Here is a 16,565-nt window from a genome sequence, read left to right on the forward strand (position 1 = left end):
ACAGTCTTTGTGAACATCTTGCATGGATGATAATTTAGGACTCACCCAAAGTGTCAATTTCATTTTAAAAGCTCGTATTCGATCTATGAAATGAGTAATTAGCAGATCTTCACCTTGTAGTAAAATATTCAAAGCATTTAGATGGCTAGTTACATCTGCTAAGAACGCGAGATCACATTCAAACGTGCGCGCGCATTTCCCCTCCCTCCCCTCCCTCTCTACTGCGCGACGTTGCACCTGCTCGCGAGCACGTGCCTGAGCAGACGCGAGTACTCGCGCTCAAAACCGGCCAGTTGTTAAGCCCTGTCTTAATAGCTCATGCATGAAAGTGCTGACAAGAATAATATACAGAAGAATGGAGAAGACTGTTGAGGATTTGTTAGATGACGATCAGTTTAGCTGTAGGAAAGGTAAAGGCACCAGAGAGGCAGTTCTGGCGTTGCGGTTGATAATGGAAATAAGAGTGAAGAAAAATCGAGACACGTTCATAGGATTTTTCACCTGGGAAAAGCGTTCGAAAATGTCAAATGTTTCAAAATGTTCCAAATTCTGGGAGAAATAGGGGTAAGCAATGGGGAAAGACGGATTATACACAACATGTTCAAGAGCCAAGAGAGAACAGCAAGAGTGGATGATGGTTCAAATGGCTCTGAGCACTATGGGACTTAACATCTGAGGATAACAGTCCCATAGAACTTAGAACTACTTAAACCTAACTAACCTAAGGACATCACACACATCCATGCCCGAGGCAGGATTCGAACCTGCGACCGTAGCGGTCGCGCAGCTCCAGACTAAAGCGCCTAGAACCGCTCGGCCACAGAGTGGATGACCAAGAACGAAATGCTCGTACTAAAAATGGTGTAAGATAGGGCCGTGGTCTCTCGCCCCTAGTGTTCAATCTATGCGTCGAAGAAGCAATGACGGAAATGAAAGAGAGCTTCAAGAGTGGAATCGAAATTCAAGGAGAAAGGATGTCAGTGATGAGATGTGCTGATTACATTGCTAGCCTCAGTAAAACTGAAGAAGAATTACAGGGTGTGTTGAATGGAATGAACAGCCTAATGAGTATAGACTATGGACTGGTTGGTTGGTTGGTTGGTTGTTTGGGGAAGGAGACCAGACAACGAGGTCATCGGTCTCATCGGATTAGGGAAGGACGGGGAAGGAAGTCAGCCGTGCCCTTTGAAAGGAACCATCCCGGCATTTGCCTGGAGCGATTTAGGGAAATCACGGAAAACCTAAATCAGGAGGGCCGGACGCGGGATTGAACCATCGTCCTCCCGAATGCGAGTCCAGTGTCTAACCACTGCGCCACCTCACTCTGTATATGTGACTATGGACTGAAAGTAAATCAAAGAAAGACTAAAGCAATGATAAATAGCAGAAATGAGAGCAGCAAGTGACTTGACATCAGGATTGGTGATCAAGAAGTAGGTAAAGTAAAGGTAATTCTTCTACGTAGGCAGCAAAGTAACAAATGTCGGATGGAGCAAGGAGGACATCAAAAGCAGTCTAGCACTGGCAGAAAGGGCATTCCTGGCCAAGAGAAGTCTGTTGGCATCAGACACAGGTCTTAATTTGAGGAGTACCTTCTGAGAATGTTCGTTTGGAGCATAGCGTTGCATGGTAGTGAAACACTGACTTTAGGGAAAACCGGAAAGAAAGAGAACTGAAGTATGGGAGATTGGTGCTACAGAAGAATGTTGAAAAGCGGAATGATAAGGCAAGGAATGAGGACTTCCTCCGGAGAATTAGCGAGAAAAGTAATACAAGTAAATGGAAAACACTGAGAAGAAGAGACAGGATGAGAGGACCTGTGTTATCACAGAATAACATCCTCCGTACTACAGGGAGCTGCTGAGGATAAAAGCGATAGAACAAGCAGAGATTGGAATACATCCAACAAATAATTGAGGACGTAGGCTGCAAATGCTGCTCTGAGGTGAAGAGGATGACACAGGACGGGATTTCGTGGCTGGACGTGTCAAAGCTGTCAGAAGACTGAAGGCTAAAAATGAAAAAAATTACTAGAGTGATTCCCAGGTCGTCTCTTCTTTTTTTAAATACCCTCAATACTACGTCACGTGTCCACAAATCCTTGTGGCATTCGGTTTCGCGGTCAGTATAATGTTTTTGTCACTAGTGTGTACAAAGGGGTTGTGAAGTCAGGCCTGATGAGGCAGGACCATTATCTCAAAATGTGACTGAAGTACATTACACAAGTTGGGCATGCTTAAACAGAGCAACAAGGGACGAACAAACTGCAGTTAAAGTGCTACGTTTAGAAAACGTAGAGGTAGGGGTGTAAATGTGGAAACCCAGTTTGTTTTTGCTGTATAAAAGAAATTTTTACGTCTCTTTCAGCTTCAAAAATTAGCCAACGGTAATTCATAATGTTTAAGCAATGAGTGTAATATTGTGAAACACAAAAACTAAATATGTTAAAAATTAAAAAAACATTTTCTGCTTTGACAACAACTCATTAATTTTTCAAGAAGTGCGGGTAATGTGGAAACGCCTTAAAATTGTGGGAAACTGACTACTTCAAACGAAAACTATTGAAAATGTTAGAAAGTACTTTTTTATATTAAATTTAAATTACACAAAAATATTTTTAAACGCAACTGTATTAGAAGCGAAGTTCACTTGCAGAAATCGCATATGTAAATATCTCCTTCATTTCCGGCATACAAAGATTGACTCCACTCCTCACACACTACACACTTAATCCACAATTCTCCCCAAATGTCTCTGGAAAATACGCCTTCACAAAAATACAAATTGCATCTTCTTCAGTAGGTTTTGCTTCCCCAACTGCGAGATCCAAATGTGACTCGCCTGAAGAGACAGTTGGTGCATTGGGCTCTTCATCTGAATCCTCAGATAACTTCAGCCGTTTTTTACACGGTTTTCTAGGAGGAGCTTCAAGTTTTTTCTTGCTTTTGGCAGGTGCCTTAGGAAGCTTCTGTTTACCCTTCAGTAAGGAGTCTTCAAGGCGTGTTTTATAAGGCGAAGATGTCAAAACAGCTGATCAACCTGGCTTACGACCTCTGTTGGAAGTCGTCTCCTTTAGAGGAAGGACTGGCATGATATCTTGTGGAGACACACACGTATTTGATAAGGTATTTGACAACGATGTTGGCCTTCTGTTTTATCCATTTCAATGAGATACTGTACCAACTGTTTCTCAATAGCATCAGGTAGTACAGGCCTTCGTCAAAGTCTCAAAGAAACACATTCTTCAGGTGACATATCACTATGCGCAAACCTTTGAAGTGTCGTCTGAGGTACACTGAAAGTTATTACTGCTCTTCTTAGCCCCACCTGCTTTCCCATGAGGCTGTTATAGCCTTATTCATGTTTTGAGCATCCCACTTCTTCACAATAACTCTTGGTTTCCGATCAGTTAGCTTTCGTGGCATCTAGGAACAGACGCAAAACGTGTTAGAAGTAATGTATTTGACGTGGTATTGTGGAAACGTTTCCACAATGCTATCGTATGTATGCTTCCACATTACCTACACAATGGCCATTTTAAATTTCGGTAGATTACATTAAGCAACTATCCATTTAAGGTTGACAAAGGACTGCTAAAACCTTCTATGCACCTCCCTTTAAAAGCTATCAGACGTAAAGAAAGATAACTACAAAGTATATAGATAAATATAATAGCACAACTTACCTCGTAAAAGGTTTAGAAAACGCGCGAACGTAAATTGCATCACTCTAACGGCGTCTGTTGCTCAACTGACTTCTAACCCTCTACCGTGACAAACAGGAGCTATTGCAATAATTTTTGGCTGCCCCATTACAGTGCAGCACTCTGCAGGCCAGATACTAGACGTTTGCACATTACCCACACGCATCCACATTTACACCCCTAGCTCTAAATGAAAGACTTAGGAAGACAGAAGATGATTTCACAGTATGTCATTGTAATTGTTATTTTTTTAATATTTTGCAATGTATAAAAAATAACTTTCACTGATTTATCATCAATTTTAGCATTTTGGCAACAAGTGATTTGTACCTCAGCGACAAGCAGACTAACAGACTTTGTAATATCAACCTACTGTGACGGCTTCGTACTTAATATTACAGATATCTTATGTTGAAGTCGGGGTAAGGGCCGTTCTTTTAATTTTACGTTCTTCACTTCTTACGTATTTCATAACTATTTCTTCTTTCTTCAGCACACACCATGACCGGCCGACATGAGTTACGGGTTCCACTACCTTGAGACACTTACTACATTGACTTAAGAGACAGCGAGCTGCGTTTCACTTCAGTGAGTCGACATTTCATTACTGCCAGTCCCGAGTGGAACCTCAGCCACTAAAGTCTATCTCCAGGGCTCTATCATTCGACAATTAAAATACCTTGGTATCAAAATGATGTTGCAAGAGGTATTAGTGTTTCTCAGATCGCGATATCAAACCCCTTTAGGTATGCAGCGATCGCAATAAGAAATAAGACGTCGGGATGAATGAGAATTCCTACGACTACGACGGTTCTTGAAACAGCCAAGACCAAATGGTAAGAGCCGTACCCTTTCCCTGAAGGTTATGTAAAGTGGCGGGGAAAGGTATACGATTCAAGGTTATGAAGTAGTTCCAATGCAAGCAGAAAACACGCCATACTACTTGGCCGTACAGGTTACGAAATAGTACCTAGTTTATCAACTGCGTAACAGTCAGGTTACACCAAATGTATAGGATTGGAACGTGTTGTAACTGAACACTGTTTCGATTGGTGTAATAGCGTTTTTCAAATAGCTCAGCAAAAATAACAACGGGCTAAACGGCAAGTGATTTCAGTTATTCCGTCACGTATTTTTCTCAACACTTTAAAGAAGAAGACTTCTAACCTGGAAGGGGGGGAATGCGGAGACGCAATGGAAACAGATGCAGATGGGTTGTAAGATGCAAACTGAGAACAACGAAGGGACAAAACTGCAAGAACGTGAAACACAGGATTTGGGTGGAGTAGGGCTTGGGCTAGGGGGTTTGGCGGGTATGGGTTTATTTTTTAAATATCTTAGCACCACGCAATCTCTAAGCCAAAAAGGAAAGGGATCATCACAAAGGAATTATTCAAATTGGACGGGGATCGGTAGACGTGATCAACATGCACAGACAAACAAATGATTACAATTTCTGGAAAACGGGATGATTTATTCAAGAGAAAGAGCTTCAGAAACTAGTTTACCCAACTCTACCATTACGCAAGCAGTTATACGGCTTGCCATTGACTGACTGATCGTCGACGACATTCTATGCCCAGTTTGGTTGCTTATCATGGTAATCCATTCTTGGCTTACATTTCAGCAAGATACGAGGGCAGTTCAATAAGTCATGCAACACATTTCTTTTCTGAAACAGGGGTTGTTTTATTCAGCATTGAAATACACCAGGTTATTCCCCAATCTTTTAGCTACACAACACTATTTTTCAACGTAATCTCCATTCAATGCTACGGCCTTACGCCACCTTGAAATGAGGGCCTGTATGCCTGCACGGTACCATTCCACTGGTCGATGTCGGAGCCAACGTCGTACTGCATCAATAACTTCATCATCCGCGTAGTGCCTCCCACGGATTGCGTCCTTCATTGGGCCAAACATATGGAAATCCGACGGTGCGAGATCGGGGCTGTAGGGTGCATGAGGAAGAACAGTCTACTGAAGTTTTGGGAGCTCCTCTCGGTCTTGCGTTGTCATGAAGAAGGAGAAGTTCGTTCAGATTTTTGTGCCTACGAACACGCTGAAGTCGTTTCTTCAATTTCTGAAGAGTAGCACAATACACTTCAGAGTTGATCGTTTGACCATGGGGAAGGACATCGAACAGAATAACCCCTTCAGCGTCCCACAAGACTGTAACCATGACTTTACCGGCTGAGGGTATGGCTTTAAACTTTTTCTTGGTAGGGGAGTGGGTGTGGCGCCACTCCATTGATTGCCGTTTTGTTTCAGGTTCGAAGCGATGAACCCATGTTTCATCGCTTGTAACAATCTTTGACAAGAAATTGTCACCCTCAGCCACATGACGAGCAAGCAATTCCGCACAGATGGTTCTCCTTTGCTCTTTATGGTGTTCGGTTAGACAACGAGGGACCCAGCGGGAACAAACCTTTGAATATCCCAACTGGTGAACAATTGTGACAGCACTACCAACAGAGATGTCAAGTTGAGCACTGAGTTGTTTGATAGTGATCCGTCGATCATCTCGAACGAGTGTGTTCGCACGCTCCGCCATTGCAGGAGTCACAGCTGTGCACGGCCGGCCCGCACGCGGGAGATCAGACAGTCTTGCTTGACCTTGCGGCGATGACACACGCTTTGCCCAACGACTCACCGTGCTTTTGTCCACTGCCAGATCACCGTAGACATTCTGCAAGCGCCTATGAATATCTGAGATGCCCTGGTTTTCCGCCAAAAGAAACTCGATCACTGCCCGTTGTTTACAACGGACATCCGTTACAGACGTCATTTTAACAGCTCCGTACAGCGCTGCCACCTGTCGGAAGTCAATGAAACTATACGAGACGAAGCGGGAATGTTTAAAAATATTCCACAAGAAATTTCCGGTTTTTTCAACCAAAATTGGCCGAGAAAAAAATGTGTTGCATTACTTATTGAACTGCCCTCGTAATACCCGTCGACACTCAGTGAGAGTTTCTATTCCTTCCAGTTTTCTTGCTTGGCATACTTTATCTTGTCCAGCAATATCTCTTCCCAGCTGAGAACGTTTCGGGCATTATGGGCAGGGCCCTCCAAGCAGCTTGGTTTTCTGACGATCTGAGGCGACATTTTGACAGAAGTTGTCACGATACCCGTCAGGTGGACATCCAACAACTCTGCCAGTCAATGCCAAATCGAATAACTGTACTGCTATCGTAAGGGGCAGAGGTGGGCCAACGCGTTATTGGCATGCTCAGTTTGTGAAAGCCTTTGTCTTGAATAAATGATCGAGTTTTTCTGAAATTGTAATCACTTGAATAAACAACTTCAACATAAATACTTTCAATGGTTAAAATACGAACTAAACAACATTCTGCCCCAGGAATAATTCTCACATAAAACTGTGAGAGCAAAATAATGATGACAACTTATTCTCTATGGCTCCAAAGATCCAAACATTCCTTAACGATAATCTTACTCGGCCCAAATGATATTACAACTGGGCACTAATCGAGAGACAAATATCACAATATCAGCTCGTCATAGCTTTACAAGCGAGTGCAAAGAATAACGCTACATAATTAAGACTCAACACCACCACAGAAGGGGATACTCTTTACCAGAATCAACCAGCGCTGACGACCCAGCCAATGCTAAAGGACAACTAAAGGAAAGCAGCACAATACAGAAAATCAATTATTGAACAAAAATCTCTGCTGAGCGTAATAATTACAACGCCACTAAAATCAATCTCTCATGCACCACGGCCCCCCTTGCGATACATAACTTCACTTCACCGAATTTATAACGACTTCGACTTGTATGAAAGCATCGCATCAGGCGCCAGATGACTCCACTACGTTCGGCGTACACCACACGATAATTTACTCTGACGAAACCTAACAGATGAGGGTCACAAAGACGCAACACACGGAGGTCTGCACAATTTTGCAATAATAAATTCTCCACCGCTCCTCGTCTCTGGCTTTGGTCTCCCACCTTCTTCACACCAGGAAAAGACACTGCCTATATCGAAGTAGACGACTTGGAGGTACAGCTTGGCCGCGCCCCATACAGACCTTTGTGACTCTGCCAACACGCTGCTTGTCTTCATGGTTTTCTCAACGTTCCAGTCTGGCCCAATTGCTGGCCGCCAAATAGCTCGCTCTGGCACGCCTGCGGGAACTTGGACGGAAAACTGCAAACAAACCCCTTGACCAACCACTCCGATAGGTCCCGACGCCGCTCCACAACTTCTCTCCCGCCGTGATAGGGGCACAAGACGATGTCCTCTCCCACTTCTTGCTGCTGTCTGTATCCGGTGCCGATTCCTTGGCTGTACACGCCGACACAAATGACGCAAACGAAAAACCGCTACCTCAGCGGCCAGCAGCTCTTGCCCAAGTCGATGTCGCCTGTTTGTCCCGGTACTGCAGACCGAACTCCGGTGTGCCCTGCCGCCCCAGGGTAGCTCGGAGTGGCAATGCTGCTGCTCACATGCCGCCAAACACGCGAATTTCAGTTTCATAGCACAAACAATAGGGGTCGTCAAAACTGAGCGTGATTGCTGTTCCCATACTGCAAAACATTATTCTTAATTCGATTTTCATTTCTTGAGAAATAATGTTCGACTTGTTGAGATAAATATAGATTGGATTATTTAAATTTCTTATTCATTATTCTTAATGGTTCAAATGGCTCTGAGCACTATGGGACTTAACATCTATGGTCATCAGTCCCCTACAACTTAGAACTACTTAAACCTAACTAACCTAAGGACAGCACACAACACCCAGCCATCACGAGGCAGAGAAAACGCTGACCCCGCCGGGAATCGAAACCGGGAACCCGGGCGTGGGAAGCGAGAAACATTATTCTTATTTATTATTAGAGATATATGAACTTGAAAGATGGAACTTCACACTTTTTAATTTTTTTTTGGAAAGTTGGCTATTCTCTAGAAGTGGCCAAAGAATGTCTGGGAACATACAATGTATTAATGTTAGGAGAATATATATATATATGCTGAATGATGAATGCATGCAGCTTGCCGCTAACTTTGTGTAATGTCTTGTCTGTATAGACGTGTATCTGTTGCCTTTAAGATCCCTTCACTTTCACACATAAATCTATACAGTAAAGTAAGGGCCTCCCGTTTGTGTCTTTAGGCTGATCCGTGATAAGACAGGCGAAAAATTAGACTAATGGAGGATTATTAGTATTTTCTGTAATTTTCATTCGCTCTCTCTCTCTCTCTCTCTCCTTTGTCTATGTACAGTTTTAAATATAATATTTCATTACGTGAAATCAGCCAAATAGAATCTCTGGTGGAGCCCTTCTTCTTAGTATTCAGCGGCTGGCTTGCTGTAAGAGATCTTTACATTTATTATTATTGTTAAGCGCTGCATTCAGTTGGGAAAATCAATCGTTTGAACAATTCGTTCCTTTTATGAAAGATTTCGAATTCCAGATGTGTACGAAGCCTTTTTGGACGATTTAACAAAGACTCGGTGATTGCAGGCTCTCTTCGACACAGCTGAAACTTCCCCACTACTTACAGAGCCAACGCGATCATCAATGATTCAGACAAAGAACTCATTCGTTCATTCACTCCAGAATAAAAGGGTCACAAACCTTATTTATGAAGGAAATTGTATATTCAATCCATCTCCATTACATGTCCAGATTTCTGTTGATTCCAGGTCTTAATTCTTTCCGTTTACCGTCTCTCTCTCTCTTCAAATAACCCGCTAGTGGCACAAATGTTAATAGCTCGCTTTAGCGAGAAGAAAAGCAAATATGTCTCTTTTAGAAACTCGTCAATCTTACAACAGATACTTCCGAAGCTGTCCTCGTTACCAGTCTAACAACCATGGAGAATACATATATGTATCTCTGTTATTCCAAAGAATAAACGCACTAGAAAATACTTTGGCGTCGACGAGCTGTCGCCGCATATGTTACTAGAAAATCAGATCAGATACTTTTCAAAAGTGAATAAATGTGGATGATTTGATTGACAAAGATTAACTGGTGCGTGGTAGAGGGTAATTTTCCGTGGGGACATTACAAACAGTAGTGTATAAAGGTAGGATGAAGCAAACAGCTTGGTGGAATGACACAGTCAAGGCAGCCTGTAAACGGAAAAAGAAGGCATATCAAAAATCACTACATACTAGAACTCAGGTAGACAGAGAAAGTTATGTTGAAGAAAGAAACAAAGCCACACAGATAATTACAGCATCCAAGAAGAAATCTTGGGAAGACTTTGGAAACAGGTTGGAGACCTTGGGTCAAGCTGCTGGAAAACCATTATGGAGTGTAATTAGCAGTCTTCGAAAGGGAGATAAGATGGAAATGACAAGTATTTTGGACAGGTCAGGAAAACTGCTGGTGAATCCTGTTGATGCCTTGGGCAGATGGAGGGAATATTTTGAAGAGTTGCTCAATGTAGGTGAAAATACGATCAGTAATATTTCAGATTTCGATGTCAATGGGACAGGAATGATGATGGAAATAGGATCACATTTGAGGAAGTGGAGAAAATGGTCAGTAGATTGCAGTGCAATAAAGCGGCTGGGGTCGATGAAATTAAGTCGGTACTCATCAAATACAGTGGAATGTCAGGTCTTAAATGGCTACACAGGATAATTGAAATGGCGTGGGGGTTGGGACAGGTTCCATCAGAGTGGACGAAAGCAGTAATCACACCAATCTTTAAACATGGAAACAGAAAAGATTGTAACAACTACAGAGGTATATCTTTGATTAGCGTTGTGGGTAAAATCTTCTCAGGCATTGTTGAAAGGAAAGTGCGAATATTAGTTGAGGACAAATTGGATGAAAATCAGTGTGGGTTTAGGCCTCTTAGAGGTTGTCAGGACCAGATCTTTAGCTTACGGCAAATAATGGAGAAGTGTTACGAGTGGAACAGGGAATTGTATCTATGTTTTATAGACCTAGAAAAGGCATATGACCGGGTTCCTAGGAGGAAGTTATTGTCTGTTCTACGTGATTATGGAATAGGAGGCAAACTTTTGCAAGCAATTAAAGGTCTTTACATAGATAGTCAGGCAGCAGTTAGAGTTGATGGTAAATTGAGTTCATGGTTCAGAGTAGTCTCAGGGGTAAGACAAGGCTGCAACCTGTCTCCACTGTTGTTCATATTATTTATGGATCATATGTTGAAAACAATAGACTGGCTGGGTGAGATTAAGATAGGTGAACACAAAATAAGCAGTCTCGCATATGCGGATGACTTAGTTGTGATGGCAGATTCTATTGAAAGTTTGCAAAGTAATATTTCAGAGCTAGATCAGAAATGTAAGGACTATGGTATGAAGATTAGCATCTCCAAAACAAAAGTAATGTCAGTGGGAAAGAGATATAAACGGATTGAGTGCCAAACAGGAGGAACAAAGTTAGAACAGGTGGACGGTTTCAAGTACTTAGGATGCATATTCTCACAGGAGGGCAACATAGTGAAAGAACTGGAAGCGAGGTGTAGCAAAGCTAATGCAGTGTGCGTTCAGCTACGATCTACTCTCTTCTGCAAGAAGGAAGTCAGTACCAAGACTAAGTTATCTGTGCACCGTTCAATCTTTCGACCAACTTTGTTGTATGGGAGCGAAAGCTGGGTGGATTCAGGCTGCCTTATCAATAAGGTTGACGTTACGGATATGGAAGTAGCTAGGATGATTGCAGGTACTAGTAGATGGGAACAATGGCAGGAGGGTGTGCACAATGAGGAAATCAAAGAAAAACTGGGAATGAACTCTATAGATGTAGCAGTCAGGGCGAACAGGCTTAGATGGTGGGGTCATGTTACACGCATGGGAGAAGCAAGGTTACCCAAGAGTCTCATGGGTTCAGCAGTAGAGGGTAGGAGGAGTCGGGGTAGACCAAGGAGAAGGTACCTGGATTCGGTTAAGAACGATTTTGAAGTAATAGGCTTAACATCAGAAGAGGCACCAATGTTAGCACTGAATAGGGGATCATGGAGGAATTTTATAAGGGGGACTATGCTCCAGACTGAGCGCTGAAAGGCATAATCAGTCTTAAATGATGATGATGATGATGATGATGATGATGATGAGTTGGCTATTGATTCAGCTGTTGCGTGCCTACACAAAGGCTGAGTCTGAGGTAACATTATCGCGAGTGGTCGCGAGCGAACTGTTGTTGGCAGTAGTCGGACGTAGCTTGGTGTAGAGAGAAGCCGCGCGTCAGGACAGGCATCTTGCTCTGACCGTGCTAGGGGCGCCAGAGGAAATTTTGACATTAATCGATGGTTTCTGGTAAATTACCTGTTTGCTGCGCGTAGTTGTTGCTTGCTTGCGCACTGGAGGGATTTAGTCAGATTTGGGTATGCGTACTTACTTACCTATCCGTGGCTTGGCCCTTAGTGACCAAATACCTGCTCCACATTCCTCCTCCATCGTTCCCCGTTGCGAGCCTCCTGCCACCACTCGCCCTCTCCTAGTCCCATGTCCTCGGTGTCAATATCGTCCATCATGCCCGCGGTCGTCCCCGGTACCTCCTTCCAGCTACAGCTCCCAGAAACACATGGGGGTATCCTCCCTTCATTCATCTTTGCTACAAGTCCAGCCCAGGTCAACCTTCTTCTTCTTATTCATTTTATAATGTCAGACTGTGCGTAAAGCTCTTTTAATTCTTGGTTTTTTTGGAATTCTCCATTTCCCTGTTTGTGAATCTATATTTTTTTGGAGGACTTTTCGTTCGAAAACAAGTAGTTTCTCTTCATCTGTTCTGCTAAAGGTGAGGCTTTCACAACCGTACATAACCATTGGTATAATCATACGTTGGTACAGCCTGATCTTAAAATTTCTTGACAGGGATCTTTTCTTCAGCACATCCTGAAGGCTAAAGTATGCTCTGTTGCCTCAGATAATTCTTGCATTTATTTCAACTTCACAGTGGTTCTGAACACCGCAGAGACTATTTGAGCTTTTGAATCGGAGACTGTCCACCGTGAGCGGTTCCCCATCTCTCGCTGACTTGCTCAGGACAATGTATTCTGTCTTATTTTCACTGACTTGCAGGGCTGCCCTACTGGCAATCTTGCAGTATGAGCCTGCCATTCTTCTGAGCTCTTCTACCACTGATTAGGATCATATCATCCGCGTATGCCAGTCGAGTCACTGACATGTTGTCTCGGGGTATTCCAATGGGGTCAGTTTTCATAAATTCCCAGTCTATTTTTTCCAGCACAAGGTTGAATAATATAGGGGAGAGGGCGTCTCCCTGTCTGAGGCCGGTTCGAACTTCCAACTGTTCTGACAGACCGGTACTTGTCTGTAATTTGCAGAGTGTTTGTTCTAGACACATTGCCACAAAGCGGATTATTTTAGATGGAAACTGAAATTCCTTTAGTACTCTGAATATAGTACCCCTGTGTACGCTGTCACAGGCTTTCTTGAAGTCAATGAAAAGCATGTGCATGTCTGTATTATATTCCCAGCATTTCTCCGTTGCTTGACGTAGGGTAAATAGGTGGTCGAGTGATGATCTGTTGCGTCTAAACCCACATTGATAGTCTCCCACAGCTTCTTCAGCAAGTGGTAGTATGCTATTTAGGAGGTATAGAGATAGTACTTTATAGCTGATATCCAGCAGAGATATTCCCCTATAATTGTCAGATACCAGGGGTCATTCTTTTTCAGTAATGGATAGAAGATGGCCATTTCCAATCTTCTGGGAGACTTTCTTGCTCCCAGAGCTTCCGTATGAGGCTTGTCATGGTTCTTACAAGGTCAGGTCCTCCATTTTTTATGAGCTCTGCAACAATTTGGTCTTCACCGGCCGCTTTGTTGTTTGTTTTTTTTTTTCATTTTTTGAGTATTTGTGTAATTTCATATTCAGTGGGAGTAGTCACTTCTGTGTCCACAGCTTGTGTGAATTGAGAAGGAAGAAGTTCTGTGGGGTCTTCGCAATTTAGGATCTGGGAGAAATATTCTGCCCATCTTTGCCCTACCTCTTTTCCATTCATTTGTATTCTTCCCTTTTTTTCTTTAATCAACTGTTCTTTCTTTACATACTTTTTGGTACATTTCTTCACGTTTTGATACATTTGTCTAGTCCTGTGGTGAGTGAGATCTTCCTCTGCCTCGTTAAGTATGTCATTGTAATATTTCCTTTTTCCCTGTCTAAGAACTGTTGATGTTTCTTTCATTATTCGAGTAAAATTCTCTTTTAGTTGTTTATTGTTCATGTTTTCTAACCACTCCTTTCTAGCGCTCCTTCTTTCCTCAATTTTTCTTTCGCATATCTGGTTGAATCACACCCGGTTAGGTTTTTTCCGTTTTCCCACAACTTTTGCGGCTGCTTCATTCAGGGTGGTTTTGAGTTTCGTCCAGTCTTCATTTATGTTATTGTGACCAGACTCCGTTTGCTCCACGTTTGTTATCTTCCCAGCTAATTCTGTCACAACCTGTCCCTTCCTTTCTGGCTCCTTTAACATATTTACGTTACAGATTACACTTTTGGTCATTGTCTTTGTCGCTTGCTTAAATTTTACTGTCATTTTAGCTATTACTAGTAAATGATCAGTGCCACAGTCTGCTCCACAGTATGACCTTGTGTCCTTGATGCATTTGAAAAACGTTTTTGGGTACGTACATGATCTATCTGGTTCACAGTTTGGCCATCAGGTGATATCCATGTCCCCTTATGAATATTTTTATGGGACAACATGGTACTAGATATGCATAAGTTGTGATCTGTAGCGAATGTAATTAAAAGGGCTACCATTGTCATTAGCTTCTTTTATGTTAACTGACATTTCCAAAGACGGGCTTGTAAGTTGTCTTTCAACCTACCTTAGCATTGATACTATGGTTTGGGAGTGAGTCATATGTGAGACTCAGTTGACTATAGAATTCTTCTTTCATGAGTTCATCTATCTCTTCAAACGGATCACGTGCATTTAGAAAGGTCACACTATACTTTGTCCATCAATTCTTATGTATTAAATTCTGTTATTTATGAATTTGAATTCTTTTACCAAGTTTAGCAGTGTGCTACTAACATAAAAGCCTGTTCCAAATTCTCGGTGGTCACCACAATCCACACGTAGAATACTTCCTGTACTTGTTCTCACAGTCCCTGTTCCTGGCCATCTGATTTCTTGCAGTGCTACAATTTGTAGTGTGTATATTTCTAGTTGGCTGACTAGAATTTGCATGCTTCCCGGCCTGAACAAACTTCTTACATTCCATGTTCCAAATCTTAAGTCCGGTTTTCGTTTCCGAGTTCTGTTCCAATTAAGACAGTCCTGTTTCCGAGGCACGGGTAGAGTATCCTGACCAGATCTTGTTTTCAATGAGAGGGGGTAGCCATCTGCACAACCCCAACCTGGAGGACTAGAGACCTTGTATTTGGGGGTCTAGTTCTAGGAACATTGCCTTCTCTGTGGGTCAGTGACTTGTCCTAGCCACGCTAGCTTTGATCCACCCCGGGTATTTTATTTCCCCGGTACCTGGTGAGTGTTCCCCTATCCGCCACCTGGTGTGGCGCCCGATGGGGGACTAGCAACCCCACACCGGTGGGTATGCATACATTGAAAGTAATATTCGTATCTTTGTTGTTGCCAGATATGTGACTGGGGATTAAGGACGTTGTGGAATAATCAAAGATTTTGCTAATCAAACTGTCCAAGGGAAAGAAAGGTCTGAGTGTGAATCCTCAGTTTTCAGAATATATGAAATTAAAAGTTTATATTGATTCCTTTCATTTTTACATCGCTTAAGGCTTGTCGACTAAACCCCTAATGATAATTTAACTTCTATAAAAAAAAAGAGCAGGAGTTGGATCATTAGTTTATAATTATTTTTTATGAAAAACTTTCAAGCTGAGTGTCGAAACATCATAGAAACGTTTGTCCCACTCGAAGATATGGCGTGTATGTCACCCAATGCTGAGAATGGATACGGTGTGTGGTATGAGTGTAGACACAGTATCAGAGCTGTCTTTTATAACCAGATGTGAACGTGTCCGCACGTCGCGAGTTAACCAACTCTGAACCTGCGATGGAGATCGCTGTAAACATTATGGACGATGTTTCCGAAGACAGCTGTGTCTAGGGTGCGTGTTCAGTACTGTGGATACAGGGTCTCCATAGACTTAAATCGATGCACAGATCTACCACGAGTCTTTGGCGAACGAACGTCACGCCACCTCCGCAGAGCAGTAAGGGGTGATCCACACTCGACTGTCAGTCAGATGGCTGTACATTTGAATGTTGGATTCAGCCTTTCCAGGACTGTATGGAGACAAACGCACCATTCATTCTTCAGTGGCCCATGACTGACATCATATCTAGTGCCTTAAGTTCTGGCCATTTGCCATTTAGCTGCAAAATATGTTTGTATAGTATCTCCCATTATTTCCGATACACGAAATAGCAGCGCATTTCAAATCTCTCATGAATTGCAATGTGGGACTGCTCGTGCCGCCACATGAACACACAGGTAAGAGCAGGAGGCAGATCACGCCTCTGATTTCCAAACACACAACTCGGTCAGGAGGAGAAGTTGCTATTGTCAGTAATGTGATGAGTCGCGGCTCGTGAAATAGAAAATGTTCAAATGTGTGTGAAATCTAATGGGACTTAACTGCTAAGGTCATCAGTCCCTAAGCTTACAAACTACTTAACCTAAATTATCTTAAGGACAAACACACACACACACCCATGCCCGAGGGAGAACTCGAACCCCCGCCGGGAGCAGCCGCACAGTACATGACTGCAGCGTCGAGACCGCTCGGCTAATCCCGCGCGGCGTGAAATAGAACGTTACAGGCTTTCCCATTGCGCCACTACTCGTAATGTACGCCTTAATATTATCCTACTCCTATATCTACAAAA

The sequence above is a fragment of the Schistocerca cancellata genome, chromosome 7 (genome assembly GCF_023864275.1).
Source record: "Schistocerca cancellata isolate TAMUIC-IGC-003103 chromosome 7, iqSchCanc2.1, whole genome shotgun sequence".
Taxonomy (NCBI): Eukaryota; Metazoa; Arthropoda; class Insecta; order Orthoptera; family Acrididae; genus Schistocerca; species Schistocerca cancellata.